Genomic DNA, 15,821 nt, shown 5'->3' with positions numbered 1-15,821 from the left:
TTGAAGATTCCTCATTTTGCATGTGTATACGTATGTTTTCCTTCGCTGTCTAGAGAACAGCTAATCGACTAGGAATTAAGAGCTTAACAGCTTATCTAAATTCTGTCGGCAAACTTATACATCGTATCCACGAAATCGAAAACATTGGTCAAAGACTATCCTTCCAGTTAAAATTACGAAATCTAACTCTTACACATTCCTTCGGACCGAACACTCGTATTTAGCGAAATGATTTGCTCGTAGTCAAAAATACTGTAACATCTGTCTTGAATGGAACTAACCTTATTTAGTTCACTAACAATCTATGTAAGCACATGAATTCTTCTAGTACATCTCACTACGAGAATTTTTAAATTCTAAAACAAGCAGACAGAAATAAAATATATTTAAATTTATTCTTTTTCACCAATTATAAGAGCTAAATTAAAAATGTACATAAAAAATTACCAATCTTCTGAATTTGGCTTAAATACAAGATTTTAATTCAAATTGTTATAAATTCAAGCAATTTTTATCTTTCCTGACAGAGGTAGAAGTTTTGGCTAAAACCACGATAGAATTCAAAATTTCAATAAGGTATTTTCTCATTCTTTTCTGCTTGTCTTCGTGGCGTAACGGTAGCACACTCGGGGGTATTCGAAAGAACAGATTCGAACCCCGGCGAGGGTACCGCACTTTTTTCATGTGCTCCGAAATAACCTAAAAATAACCCTCTCTACAGTGGCGCGCGAACTAAAAGGTGGGAGATGATGATACTTCACCAAAAGAACTTGGCGACTGGGTCCCTTAATCCCCAGCTGCTCTTTGAAAGGGGGATTATATAAGGATTTTCTTCCTCCTTTCTGCATGCGTTTGGGGTGTAACGGTATCACACTCGGCGCGTATTCTAGAGGTCCAGGTTCGGACCCGGCGAGGGCATCGCTCATTTTTCATGTTTCCAGCATCAAAATAAACCTAATGACTCTACAAACGTACCAACCCAAACGTTCCATTAACTATGCTATTTTAGTTTGAGACCAGCGTCAAGAAAGAACAAAACTATATAGCAATGCAATGTGAGCGGTAAGCCCAAAACTTTCATAGACAGCTATACCCATTACTTTATAATAAAGCTACTTCCCACTCAGGTCTGTACTAAATCTGGAATTAATGAATCTCTTGGCGGAAGGAGGCAAACAGGAAAGATTTGAATTAAATAACATTTGCCTGGCAAAACTTAAGAATAAATGACACAGAACCATATAAAAAGTGTCACTACCATGCTACAATAATTGATCCAGATGTTAAATTTTCGGTTTGGGCATTATGTTCACGAGCCGTGCACAAATTGAAGAGCGACGTGTTTGAACTTCTACTTGTCCTAAGAAACACTGATAAGCTTAAGAATTGTCATATTAAAAACTGGTAGGCTTATTTGTATAAATTAAAAATTTCAAATATTTCTAGTTTAATGAATTTTTTGCACGATTTATAGATTAGGTTTTTAAAATAATAAAACTGCATCACAATATTAATAACATATTTCATACGCTTCAAAAATTATAAATTATTATTGTAAAAATTCCTACAAAATGAAATGTTTGTAGAAAAATTTAAAATTTAAAAATTAAAAAAATTAAAAATTTAAAAATTTTGTAGGAAAATTTAAAACCGAGAAATTTAAAATTTTATCTTGGCACATTTTTTTCAATTTGCGCCAAGAATAACTCACATAAATTCATGTGTAATTTTGGAAGTACGTATTTAATAAAATTCTGTAATTCTTTGCAGGTATGCCTAGAAATACATCTATTTTAAGATGATGGAAAAATTTTATAGGTCATAATTCAAAACTAGTTTCGAAAAATAAATTTCAAGAATTAAACACTAGTAATTTATAGAAGAATATCATTGAATGGTATTTAAGAAAAAAAAAAAACCCTCAGATTATTTTAATTTATTTATTAACCGTCGACACAAAACAAGTTAAAATGACATAAAAAATCACAAATTTTGATATATAATATTTAATTTTCATCATAAAGGTGTCAAACATTTTGTTATTTATTTTATGTAACGAATATATCATTTTCTTAAATATAAGTATAGAGAACGAGGGAGCGTATAAAAAGTTATATTCCATATTTTATATAAAATTAGTTTCTTTAATTTAAAAATATGAGATCCGTGCTTTGCGTCATTTAAAATATTCTTCTAGATGGAGTTGTATCTCTAAGTTCAACTTTTGCGATAATAAAAGCGGGTAAAGATTTAAGTGGGTACATATAGTTAGTATATATATTTCACAAAATCTTATGTATATTTTCTAAGGCTGTGTTCCTTGGAATCTATTATCATTACCACTGCTATGCTCACTAGAGAACATTATTCTAACTTCTGTTCTATTTATTTACTTCACTATCGACAGGACAGTTGATCCACTTAGAAAGCGTTTATCAGCTTACATAAATTTTGTCTGCAAGTTTATACATGTTTCATAGAGATTTAGATATACACTCGGGTACAAAATTAAGAAAATTTGCACATTATGCCGAATTTCTGGAAAATTAATGGACAGATTTTAATGAAATTTGTATGAATACACATTTATAACAAAGAAAAATATGTACACATTGCGGAAAAAAGAAAGGACAGCTTCTATATGCTTCTTTCATTTCTCGAAAGCACGGTTTAGGATATATATTAGATATAATATTTTTATTTGTTCAAAATCAATTCTAAATAGATAAATTAATTAAAATTACTTCTTGTTTTCGTATAATGCGAGTTTTCCCTTGACAAAAATTTAAATTGAAAAATATATCAAGAATCTAGTTATTTGCTAAAATTGATCAATTAATAGCCGTTTGGAGAGTTTTTAATAAAGGACATTTTTGAAAAATTAGTATAGTTTTACGGTAGATTAATTAAAAATAAATTAGTGAGCTGAGTGTTCCAGAGTGAAGAGCAAGAGTGTGATTCCAGGTTTAATCTGGGATTTCTGAAATGTTATGCAGATATATGCTGTACATTTAAATAAAAATATCCAATGAAATTTTCTTTCTATTCTGTATTAGCTTAAAATACATTAATTATACTTTAAATTTATCTGCAGAATTGATTATAGTTTTGAGATTGGTTATGAATTCATAATAAGCTTCACAGTCCTAAATTGGCAGAAACCTTTGTTTTATCTTTTGTAGTCTATTTGTGATTACCCGTATCCAGTTAAAAAGGAAAATAGTTTAATTGTAATGGTATTTCAAAGCTTAAAGGCTCACACAGTTAAAGATAGTTCAATTTTAGGATTTCCTCCCTTTTAACCCAGTTTTATTGCAAATCTAGAAATGTGAGCCACGAGTACAGAGTTGTTGTTTTAAGTAGATTTTGGGTCAAACACGTGCTTGATATATTATATTGGGATTAGTTTAACCACTTCTATTAAACTTTTTTTTAAACTGAGACATAGTAAAAAGAGAAGGATTTTGCTCTGCAAGTTAGGTTTGGATTTCAAAGTTCCTGGCGAATTTGGAAGTCACGTGGATGCAGGTAGGTTTATTGCAAAAGGTTTATTTCTTTGTCAGTTTTTATAACCTGAAGAATACTTTAAGCTCTCAATAAAGGACAAAAACATTATTTCTCCAATTACGTTCCTTTTAGGTTTCAAGAAAAGAAACCCATTACTATAAACTGAAAGCAGAGAAAAAACGTTTACTCATGGATAATAAAGACGTGTAAAGACTATAAGATTAAATATAATGTTTCTTGGATGTTGGAGTACCTTACTATTGAAAGTACCCCGACCAGAGAGTCTAATGCGCTACCAAATTTATTTAAGTTATAAGGTTTTATATTCTGAACTAGAGTTCTTCAATGTAAAATATAAAATTAGGAGAAAAGAAAGCAAATAATTTAGTTGGGTGTGTATTTTATATAAAAAAATTAAAGATTTCAATGCAGTTAATCAAGGATTTTTTTAAAAATAATTGCGATGATGCAGATGCTCAGGGAACTTAAACGCAAAGAAAGCTAAGCCACTATAGTATTTCGACAACACAAAATTTTATTTGTAAAAATAACACGACTATATCTGTGCATGACAGGCTCTCTCTATCTATATTTGGAGGCTGTATTGAATACTTCCTTACAATCAAGGAATAGATGACTAATTTAAGCTATTCCAAGATTAGACAGAGAGCCCTTTATACATTTTTAGGAATTTAAGAGTAGTTTGTAGTCTTATCATGGAGTATAGTGAGATATAATAGACATATCAAAAGTTCGTCTGATAAAATGCAATTTTGTTTAAAAAAATTGCAATTTCAAACTTTTGGTGATAATGAAGATTCACAAATAAATGGCATGTTCCCATGATGCGGGAGTTCATAGATTTTCTTAACACCTTGGTAAGCTGACATCAGGTTCTGATTTCATTCCTTCATGTTAGTACATGCAACTGCCAAATACATTACATCGTTTGCGAGTACGCTGACAAAAACATTGTTATGTTTTTCACATGTTAACATAAACATTTTTCGAAGTGTTTTATTCCGCCATGAAAGCAAATGTGTACTAGGATAAAGGTATTTTCCGCCCCTTTAAGATTAAAAAGTGTTTCAGGCATTAATTAAATATGATGAAGGAAACATTGTAGGTTTCTGCTTATTTTTACTAATAGTTATTTTATTTTGTGAGTCTTTTCTGAATTCCCTTATTTCCCCTGGCGTTTGCTTGCCAGGATGCAAATTAAGTAGAGTGAATAAGAGTATTTAAACTGTTGGAGCGACAATGTTAGATAGAGCGTGATTTCATTTTTGTAAGCGCACGCTTGTTAGTTTCTACCAGCTGTTAATCTTAATAGCTGCTACAAATTATTGCCATCGAGTTAATATTCTGTTGGTGTAGGTTTTTCTGAATCAAACTGTTAGTTTAAATTAAGTTGTGTAGTCTCGCCCTACTCTTTACCTACTTAGTGTTACATCATCATTTAAGATCTTAACGCAAGTGGGCGGTGTTTTGTTTGTGAGCGCGTTAACTAGCTTGTGATAAATAAAGGATCTTTTACATCCTTTTCCTGATGGCGTTCATCTTCACGCCTGTGCGAGAATTTGCAAGGTACAGCACTTAATTAGATCTGGTTACTATTTTATGATAGCTAAACATACTAGATATTAAAAACTGAAAACTTTATGAATTTTTGCCATTTGACATATGTTATAGCTTTTCCTCAAAGAAATTAAATGCATTTTCATGTATATGGTTGCATAAATAAGTGAAACTTACGCTGATAAACACGCAACAATCTATGATCACAGCGTGAACTCTAAATTGTCGTATTAATATGACAGAAGCGAGAACTGGAGGATGAGAATAATTTCTGGAATTCTTTTATGTCTAATAAGTGACATAGTTATGCACATTTGCAAAGTAACATATGTTTATACTCAAAATTAGTATTAAGGAATACTGATTTTAAGGCCGTCAGGTGAAAAATATATGATGCTGTTAAAGTTCGGTTTTTTGTATGTAAAACTGAATTGAAATTAGGAGTATATTTTATTCTTCCATTGTTATTTTTCAGTCATTGGGTTTTGCGCTAAAGCAGTTTGTTTTGAATATCCGAACTCATCCTATTTTAACCATTCTATCACTGGAAACGCTTTCAAAGAGTCTTACACACTGGTTAGACTAATATCGCGACTACTAGGAAAGGTGAAAGGTCACAAATATCTAAACCTTACACGGAATTCGAACCCATCGGAATTTCGGACTAGTAATCATCCTTTGTAAGGTCAGTAGACAAACAAGGCTAGGCATTTTACAAAGCTCACGTCACTTACTCCCAGAAGAGGGAGAAATGAAGACACAAAAGGAGTAAGGAAGAAATTGCTTTCGTGTAGACTAGGAGCATGGACCGTATAAGGTCTATGACTAGGAGTCAGTGACGTCATGCAAGAGCAAACCTTGTAGTAAAGTAGTCTTGAGCCTGCTCTAACCTATATCGTCTTAAGTGACAGTTGATAGCATAGCAAGGCATTGATGAACTGGTAAAAACTAAAATCTTATAATTTTGATGCGTACCATGCTCCTTCATTAATCAAATCAGTTTTATTAGATTTATTTCATGTATTATTTTTACGAATTTTTAACTTAGTGACACTCATTAATATGAATGTCTCATGTTTATAATTCATTAATATTATTTTTAAGATTCGCATTCTTATTAAGTATCATAAGCAATGAATTAATGAGGAAAAGGACATATACCTACACTCCGAAAAAGCTTCCTGCATAAATCTCGGATTATGCAAATAATAGTAGCAACTAAGACATTGTCTAACAGTTTTTGAAATAAATTATAAGGCATTTCCTCCCTCCTTTTCGCATGACTTCTTGGTGTAGTTGGATATAAGGTATTTCTCCCTCCATCGTGGTATAACGGTAGCACACTTGCCGCGTATTCGAGAGGTCCAGGATTAGAGTACCAGCAAGAACACTGCACATTTTGTCACGTCTCTAGCTTCAAAATAACCTAATGACACTACAAATGTTTTATACGTTATGTATTTCAGGAAATCCATTGTGAAGAGTTTCATTCAGCTGCTGCATCCATTCATCTTTCTTCATATTATTTAAGCAATTTCGTCAACACCAAAATATTCGCGTTTATTTCAAATATATTTTATTTTATGTCCTAAAATAACTTTTTAAAAATAAATTTCTATTAATAATAAAAACAAAAGCTTTTCAAAGAAGAAAAGATTTTAACATGCTTAAATTCATTGTGATAAAAGCGAGTCAGAGCTAATTGAATGCATCTAACCTGTCAGTGAATTCAGTTACACTTTCGAAGTAATTTTGATTAGCCGAGCAGTTTATAAGAATGAATACTGAGCTCTTAATTCTGTATATTCTTTATAAGTTATTTCAGTTTTAGCACGAAACTTTCATTTGTTTTCCAAAAATATGAAAACTGGTTTTTCGAATTGGTTTATGCAAAAAATGTAGATTTAATTAATTAATTTGTGTTCCCGGTGCATAAGGAAACCTGTTAAATTATCCAAGGCTATTTATTTATTTGATTATGACATAATACGTGTTTCTGTTACGAAATGATAATATTTATTAAACTCTTTATGAAACAAGGAAAAACAATATTATGTAAGAATTAGAAATCTCTGATTTTTCAAAGAAACTGTGATCTTAAACGATCATCTGAAGTTTAAAATGATATCAAAGGATGTTGACATAGTAGCTTATTCAGTACACTAAAAACTCTATCTGAAGTTCTTTAGGCTAAACTTTTATTGGTTCTTAGATTTTGAGAGTTTTTTATAAAAAGTTATTATCACTAGGTGTGAGATCAAGTCTATGTTTCTCTTAATATAAACATCTTGGTATAATTTACATCTAGTGAAAATCTATCATGAGAAAATACGTTTTCTAAATGTAAAGTTCATTTGTTTTAGAACACATGTAGTATATAGGATTACGATTTTTTAAATGCTGATTTTGATGTAGCGATTAATTTAATTACATGATACGGTTTTGTGTTTATTAATCACTCACATTATTGTTTTTGCGCCACCCATTAGCCGTTATCAAAGAAAAAGAGCTCATTTGCACCTTTAATTGCACTTTTTATCAAAATTTTTTGTTGTTTTACTATCTAAACCTGTCAATTAGTTTAAAAAATAACAGATGATAATTGCATGCTATGTGTGAAGCGAAAAGATGTTTTGCTTATAAAAACGCAGTAGAATCGAGCATCTTGGAATACTCGAAAAACGTTTTAAATGCAAAATTTTTCCCTTTGCTTAGAATTCAAAAAAAATTTTCTAGTGGAATTTTACTATTAAACTTTCTGAAGTCTTATGAATCGAAAATTTAGCTGTTTTATTTTACGTCGGGTGCTTACAAAAGGCTCTTCTTTCCAGATAGTAAAGATTTTATAAGACATTTATGTTTGATTTTGAAAGAAAGTCAATTAAACTGGACACTTTTTACTTCCTTGTACGAAGTAAAAAGGAAGTATTGTAATCGCGAAAACTTTCACTCAGCATATTTCAACAAAAATATCCATTTAAACCGCTATCGAATGCAACTTAACGATGTTTTTGCGTGACATCTATACGTAAGGATAGAATAAAAGACTCTTTTAATCCAAATATATATATATAAAACTGCTTTAAAATGAATTCTGAAGAATCATTTTCGTGGTGACTGTACTTACGTATGTATCTCGCATAACTCAAAAACGAGTAGCCTCAGAACGTTGAAATTTTGTATATAGGACTGCTATAACATGTAGATGTGCACCTCGTATTTTGGTTGCAACCGACCGCACGAAACGTATATAAATATATTTATATATATATCTACTCTGTTACCCGGCTCAATAATCTCAATTTCTTTACTCTTATATGTTTGTAAATTGTGCATTTTTTCCTTTAAAAATGATTGAATTATGTTGTTCGTATCTTCCGGTTCAGATTTTTATGCCTTTAGGAAATCTGCAAGCAATATTTCTAGAATTATCAACAATTTAAAAGCTGTTTAAGCGCGGTTAAGTCTAATTTTTAAATAACATGGAGGACATGCTTGTCTACATTTGCAACAGCAGGATAGTATATTTGTTGCCAATCTATAGAGACTAAGCTTCGAAACAACAAAGATAAAGCCTTCATTTATTATTGCGAATTAAATAAGGCTTAATCCTTTATGGAATTTTTCGAGGAAATAAGCGTTTAAGATTTACTTAAAAATTTGTAATATAGATATAAGTGGAGGATGCATTAAGATGTCTAGTAACCAGACTTCGCGAATTTCATTTCTCTTGCATCGAAATTGATGAGCTAATTTCTCTCATTCAACTCTGTTTAAAACAAACACATTTTGTTTTCCAAACTAAATATTACAAGCAAACTGAGGGATTAGCCATGGGAAGCCCCCTCAGTCCCATCCTGGCTGATATCTGCATGCATTATTATGAATCAAAATTGTTTGAAATTTTAAACTTCCCGTCATGGTTCCGCTACGTAGACGATACTTTTACCCTGTTTGAAGGTAATAAAGATGATTTAAATAAAGTTCTTTCAACAATGAATTCTATTGATCCTGCTGTTCAGTTCACTTTTGAACCAGCGACTTGCAATTCTCTTCCATTTCTCGACATTCTGGTCACACGTAACACATCCAACTTCAGTACTACGGTTTACCATAAACCTTCATCGGTTTGCCTTCCACCACACTTTAAATCATGTCATCCGACTAAACAAAAGTTAGCTTCATTTTATTCCTCTGTTTTCCGTGCTCTTCAAGTTTGCTCCTCCAAACTAGCCCTTGAGGAAGAACTAAATTATTTAAAAGCAATAGCTATTGACAGGGGCTTTTCACCCAACATCATTAATCAAGCAGTTAAAAAATTCTCATCTCAACACACTAAAAAGCACACTCTTGTTTTAGGAGATTATAAAAATTCTGTTGTCATTCCTTTCTTTCCGTCAATTAGCTATAAAGCTGCACATATTTTGGAGAAATTTAACTTTTGGGTTGTTTATTCTCCCATCAATAAAATTCCCAGTTCTATACTCAAGGACCCCATTCCAGATATGAATTCCTGGGGTATTTATAGGATTCCTTGCCAGTGTGGTTTAATTTACATTGGCCAAACTAAGAGAGCCTTAAAATTTCGCGTCAAGGAACATGAGGCATATGTTAGAAAAAAGGAAACACAGAAGTCTTCTGTTGCTCAACATTGTTGGTCCGAAAATCACACTTTCAATTTTTCTGCTGCCAAAATTATTCAAAAAACATCTTCCATTGGAGAACTGGATTTTCTAGAGGCATTTCACATTTATAAAAATCTTTCTGTTCTAGTTAACGATCCTAATTCCAATTCAAATTTGCCTTCGGCCTTTAAAGAAATTATGTTTTAGTTCTGGTTTCGCCAACAGATGGCGCCACTTGCTTATTCTTGTCCAGGCTTTCTTATCTTATTTAATCATTATTTCCTATCTTGTTCATTTGCGGTTTTGCAGCTGAGGATGGTGGTTGGGTAAAACCATCGAAACTAGTCCTGTGAAAATTTTGTAAATATAACGCTGATTTTTGTTGTTTGACTTCTGAATTAATAGATATAAGTGTTTTTATGTATTTTTGCCTTGCTACGAAGTGAGAACTGAATTAATTAAATGAGAATTACTGAATCGTCTGTTAAAAATTGTTTCTCTTTTGTTTTGTTTGCTCAATTTCTTTTATACATCGTTCTAGATTTATTATAGTAATTGATTAGAACATGTGTCATCAGTTAGAGAATTCTTAAAATGATATAATTTTATATGCATTCTCAGTTATAATATGGGCAAAATGTAACCCTGTTAAGTGAAGCTAGCGCCAGAGTGTCGCCATGGTAAACAAATATAGTGATTTTAAAGGAGTGCATTTATTCTATTGTGGTTTATGCGCTATCGATGAAGTAGATTTAATTCAATCCAATAAGTTTAAATGAAAGGCAAGAAAAAATGCGTATGATTTAATATTCCGTGCAAGGAAGTCATGTAGTGTACACATCAGATTTTTATGTTAAATGTACTGTTGCACTCAAAAGCTCTCCTTGGTTTTAATCTGTCTCTTACAGATTAAATATTTTAAGTGCAACTTACATGTATAAAACTATAGATTATTCTACGTTTTTAGATGTATTAGAAGCGTTTTGCTTATCGAAGTGTGCAAGGAAAAATTCATGATAAAATCCTCCAAGAAGGTGTGAATAACAGTTTTAGAAGAAATTACTAATATCAAATGAGATCTTTACTCGAAAACTAGGAGATGTATCCGAATATTATCTTCTATTATACGTATAACTAAAATGTGAAATTATACCATCCATCACATTATTCATAATTTAATCTATGTTATGGAATGTGCAAGATTTGATTAAAAAATAAAAGCAGCAAATTGCTATTTCTTTCTTAATATCATAGCACTAAGGGTATTTTTTCATAGCTTTGTCTTTTTTTCTTTGCAGGGTAGAGAGTTGAGGAAATGAAGATGCAGAAGATTGCTAATCAGAAGTATATTTAGCCCCGTTCACTTGGATTCCCACATTGAACATAATATATTCCTGCATGTTATTGAAATCAGCAATGAAATCATCAAAACTATTTGCAGTTCATACCATATATAGTGGTCATGGTGTGTGAAGGGTATATTCGACTCAGTAAGGAAAGGGAAGACATTCCCTATAACATAAAGGGTGGATGACTATATCAACCAGCTGGATTAGAGGACAGTGAAACATAATGAACTTTAACTTTTACCTGAAAGTCTTCAATTTACTTCCGAAGGAAACTCAGTGAGAAGACATACTTTCGAGAATGTGACAGCTGATTTCGCCTGAATAGTAACAGTATCTCACTGAACTCTGAGTGTGATGCAGTTCTTAACTAAATTCTAAGACCCTATTCTATATTTCATTGTCCAGACTTGACTTTCGAAGACTTCCATTTTTTTCAAGCTCAAAATTCTGCTAAGAAACCATTTTTTGATTTTGAAACTATCAACAAAACTGTGACCGTAAACTTGTATTGGTATCTAAACAGTATCTAAAATCTCAACGAAGAACTGGAGGAACGTCTTTGAAAGGAAATTCCAGACAAACCACAGAGAAAAGCTGTGGCCCGTTTTAGGTTTGAAATTGGTCCCGAATGCTTGTCGCGCCATCTCTATCCCGTTGGTATCCTTACCAGCCCAAACTGCCTACTTTGCGCCTTAATTGAAGAAATGGATAGGACCCATATCGGAAGGTGCCCCTCCCTACGCTGAGCCTCTGAGAAGGAGAGGTATTGGAGCGTTAGTGGCCAAATGATGAAATATTGACTTTTTACATTATATGTTAACAGAGTTTTGTATAATGTTTGCATTATTCTTTGCCATGGTAAAAAACCCTTTAACAGTATTCGATAAATTATTAAAAATACCGAGAGATGAAACAATTGTATTGAGAAGAAAATAAATTATTTTGACCATAAATTATTGCAATAGATGTAACCTTTCGTATCAGCAATAATCCTTGAAATTAGCTGTAAACCTTGTGCTGCAAAACAGTTTCTTTAATTCTGCATTATTCAAATAGCTTGATGACTTTAGGAAAATTTGTTATTTCGATGCGAATTCTGTACATCCAATGGGAGCAAGAATTCGAGAAAAATATAAAAAGTTTAGTTTTATTTCTACTCTTTCCCCATGGGAAAGCTACAATTAAAAGTCTTTCTGCAGCACACAATTAAAGAGTTCGCAGTTAAAAAAAGAAATTATTTCTTAGATCTACTGGTTTTTGACTTTTTCTACTTTAAATGGGTTCTCAAATAATTTTCAAATGCTTTCTCCTTTTGATTTTGCTATAGCTTGAATTGAATATTAAGCATTTATTCCTTTTAAATAGAAGGTTTTTTTAACCAACTTTAACAATAGTAAGATTTAATTTTATCCTTTCTCAATTAATTTAATTAAAAATCAGATTTGTTATTGGTTTTTGAAATTTTGCAGTATGCAATAAAATTCTTCCCATTATATAAAGGCGTTATTGCTGACTGACGGTACGAAAAAATCTTTAATTTTTGTCAATATTCTAAATGGATGCTGTTCAGTAAATTACACTTTAATCATTCTAAAGGTAATTTTATCTGAACTCTTGTACAACATTTATCAGCTCGCATAATTTTATATCATAAGCATCAAAAAGGAAATAGTTTTCTAGACTATATTTTATTTGAAAATTTTTAACTATGCTTTTTGTTTACTTTCAAAATGCTATCAGTCTTGGAACTATTAGTCTTGGAGAAAATGCTTAGGAATATAGAGACTGCAGAATTCTGTGTACATTTCAGTTGCCTTATATTTTTATTCAAATGAGTATGATAATCGTAGAATACAAAGAACTATTCATTTTTATAATATGCTAAACACGAATCTTCGTGTTTCGTAGAGATTCATAAAATATTGCCAGTTAAACCGTCCTCTGCTAATACAATTTCCTTTTATGGAGGGGCAATTGTTTTGCAAATCAAAATGTCTTAATAAGATTTATTTTCAATTTGAGTTTATGTCTTAATCAGATTTATTTTCAATTTCCGAATGTAATATAATATTTTGAAGTAATCGTAATTAAATATAACAATATGAAAGAATTTTTATTTAAGGTGTGATAAACATATTTTTGGGACAAAATATACATGTTTCAAAAATTAGTAAAATGATAAAATTTTAACTTTTAACTAGAATGTTTATAATTTACAAAGCATAAATTTAGCTAGGTGTTGGAATGTAATTTGAAGAATGAAGATAAAGAGACTTATTTTTGATTCAATTTCTTTCACATCTCGAAAAAAGTGTATTTCGCTGCTTTAATATATGAAAGTTTGTTCAGGAAAACTTAAAAAAATTAAGTCTGGAGACGTAATCAGTCCTTGAAAACATCAGCAGGAAGAGATGGGTCACTAAGTGCTAAAGCGCTCTATTTGATAAAAAATGCTTTTAATCCCTCTTCCGCACGTCCTTTTGTACAGTTGTTTGTCAGATGGCTGCCGCTCCTCAAATAACACATAATTTTAATCTAACTTTCAAATTTAATGAACCTATTAATAATATAACAAACTGAACTCCTTAAAAGCAGAAATATGTATTTTTTAAAAATTTAAAAATTACTTTTACGTTTTTAAAGACGTGTGACATTTTCTTTGAGTTTAACTGCAGTTAAAATTTTAGTTTCCATGTTTCCTTTAAGCTTTGTTTCTTCTCCTACTCAGTTCACAGATTTATATAGATTTGATTGACAAGTGGCTTAATATAAAATGTGAAGAAAAGAATCGTAACTCCTTCACTTGACACTATCGTAACCTCTTGAGATAACTGGTGATGTGATATGATTTATTTTAATTATGGCAAAGCACTGAAGAGACTCATCTGCCTAAATTGAAGGATGCCTGCGTTGACTGGTGATGTGAACTATTCCTTGTTTGCCTTGGAACCAGAAAAGCCACCGCTTGATTGAGATAGTTGCCAGGTATTTAGTCCAAATGAATTTGATTTAGATTTTGGTTGTTCAACTGAGATTGCTGCAGCTTTGAGTATAAACTCTTGTATCGAATCTAGTTGTAATGTTACGTCCAACAAATTGCTGCAAAATCAGGCAGACTTATTTTTGTTTTGTAACAGTTTATTTCGACACTAACAAGTGGCGAAAGAGAATAAAGTTTTACTTGCTTGCAGTTTTGTTTTTCCACAGATAATTTAAGATGCAGGCGATAATACACATCTTATCTTTAAGGTAATAGTGAGGAATAAGACTTCGGTTTAGGCACATATTAGAAACACCTGTTATAACTGTGTCATATATATAATTAATATACTACATTTAATTTACAATATAGCTTACTGATATGTTTCATGAACGTTAAAAGCTTTGTTGTAAATAATACAAAACGTTTCTTACGCTATGTATCACGTGCGTATTTTATTTTATTTTCTAATCGATGGGTGCTGGCCCTTTTGAGGTTTTCGTCACTTCTAAGGTCATTTTATTATGGAGGCATCTAATAAGCGGCCACCATTAGTAAACACACAGTTTACACCTATGCCTTCTATGGGTTTCGAACCCGTGACCTTCGGTATTGTAGTCAGCTCACCTTACCACTGTGTAGTTTGGGTGCCATCACGTAATACATATTATTTTTTTGTTACTTCGTCGTACGAAGTAAAGGAAATATTGTAATCATGAAAAATTCCGGGTATCATTTTTCATCGAAAATATCTATTTTGATCACTGCCAAATGCAACTTAACGATATTTTTGCACGATGTAAGGGCAGAATAAAAGACTCTTTTCCTTCAAATGAATTATAAAACTGATTTAAAATAGATTCAGAAGAGATTTCTTCGTTGCGTTCGTACATATGTGTGTATCTCGTATAACTCAACAAGTAGCCTCAGAACATTGAAATTTTATATATAGGACTGCTATAACATTTCGTTGTGCAACTCCTATTTTAATTGCAATCAGTCGCACCAAAAGTATATAAATTTTTATATATATATATAAGTTTTCTTTTATTCTTATATGTTAGTAAATTGTGCATTTTTCGGTTTAAAAATGATTGAATTATGATATTCTCATCTTCCGGGTAATCTTTTTATCCCTTTAGTTAAACTGCATGAAATAGTTGTAGAATTATCAACAATTTAAAAGTTGTTTAAGTGCAGCTAAGCCTAACATTTTTTACCATAGCTACCATTACATTTGAAACTTAGCAGAATAGTGGATTAAGTCTCTCTATACCTTAAGTGTCTTTTTGCAGAGTGGGACCAAAAGGAAACTTTTTAGTTTTGTGCACCGAATAATCAGCCTAGTTTTTGCGTAGAAACTGTAGTTTCATTTTAAAAATTGTTTTTTTTTTCTTAAATTGTTTTAACCGTATTTGGTGTTTTATGTTTTTCTGTATCTTTCAATTTTTAATGAAGATATTTTTAGTTTTTATGCATTTTTGCCATGGAAGAAGTGAGAAATGAATTAATTGAATAAGAAATATATCGCTATTGAAATTCGAGGAAATTAGTTTAAATGAAATGCAGAAAAAATGCGTATAATTTAGTATTCCCTACAGAGAACTCATGTGATGTAAACATCAGATTTTTTTAATACTATTTATTTCATTGAAAATTTGTTTCTTAATATTTATTTAAGCATTTTGAGAAATTCTATGGTAAATAATTCTTTGAGATGTTAATGTAATCTGAAATATATTATAGAAGTATTAATGTAATTTGAAATGTTTAGATCACGAT

General features: G+C 31.3%; 1 protein-coding gene across 1 annotated transcript in view; it reads right to left on the bottom strand.

Annotated features, from left to right (window-relative positions):
* The window catches only part of LOC118191832 (adipokinetic hormone/corazonin-related peptide receptor variant I-like), a 572,901-nt gene that overhangs the window by 99,657 nt on the left and 457,423 nt on the right, over positions 1 to 15,821 (bottom strand). The window lies entirely within an intron of this gene.

The sequence above is a fragment of the Stegodyphus dumicola genome, chromosome 2 (genome assembly GCF_044657685.1).
Source record: "Stegodyphus dumicola isolate Sdum_Otavi_A_Nest chromosome 2, ASM4465768v1".
NCBI lineage: Eukaryota > Metazoa > Arthropoda > Arachnida > Araneae > Eresidae > Stegodyphus > Stegodyphus dumicola.
This window is presented reverse-complemented; position numbering and strand designations above follow the sequence as displayed.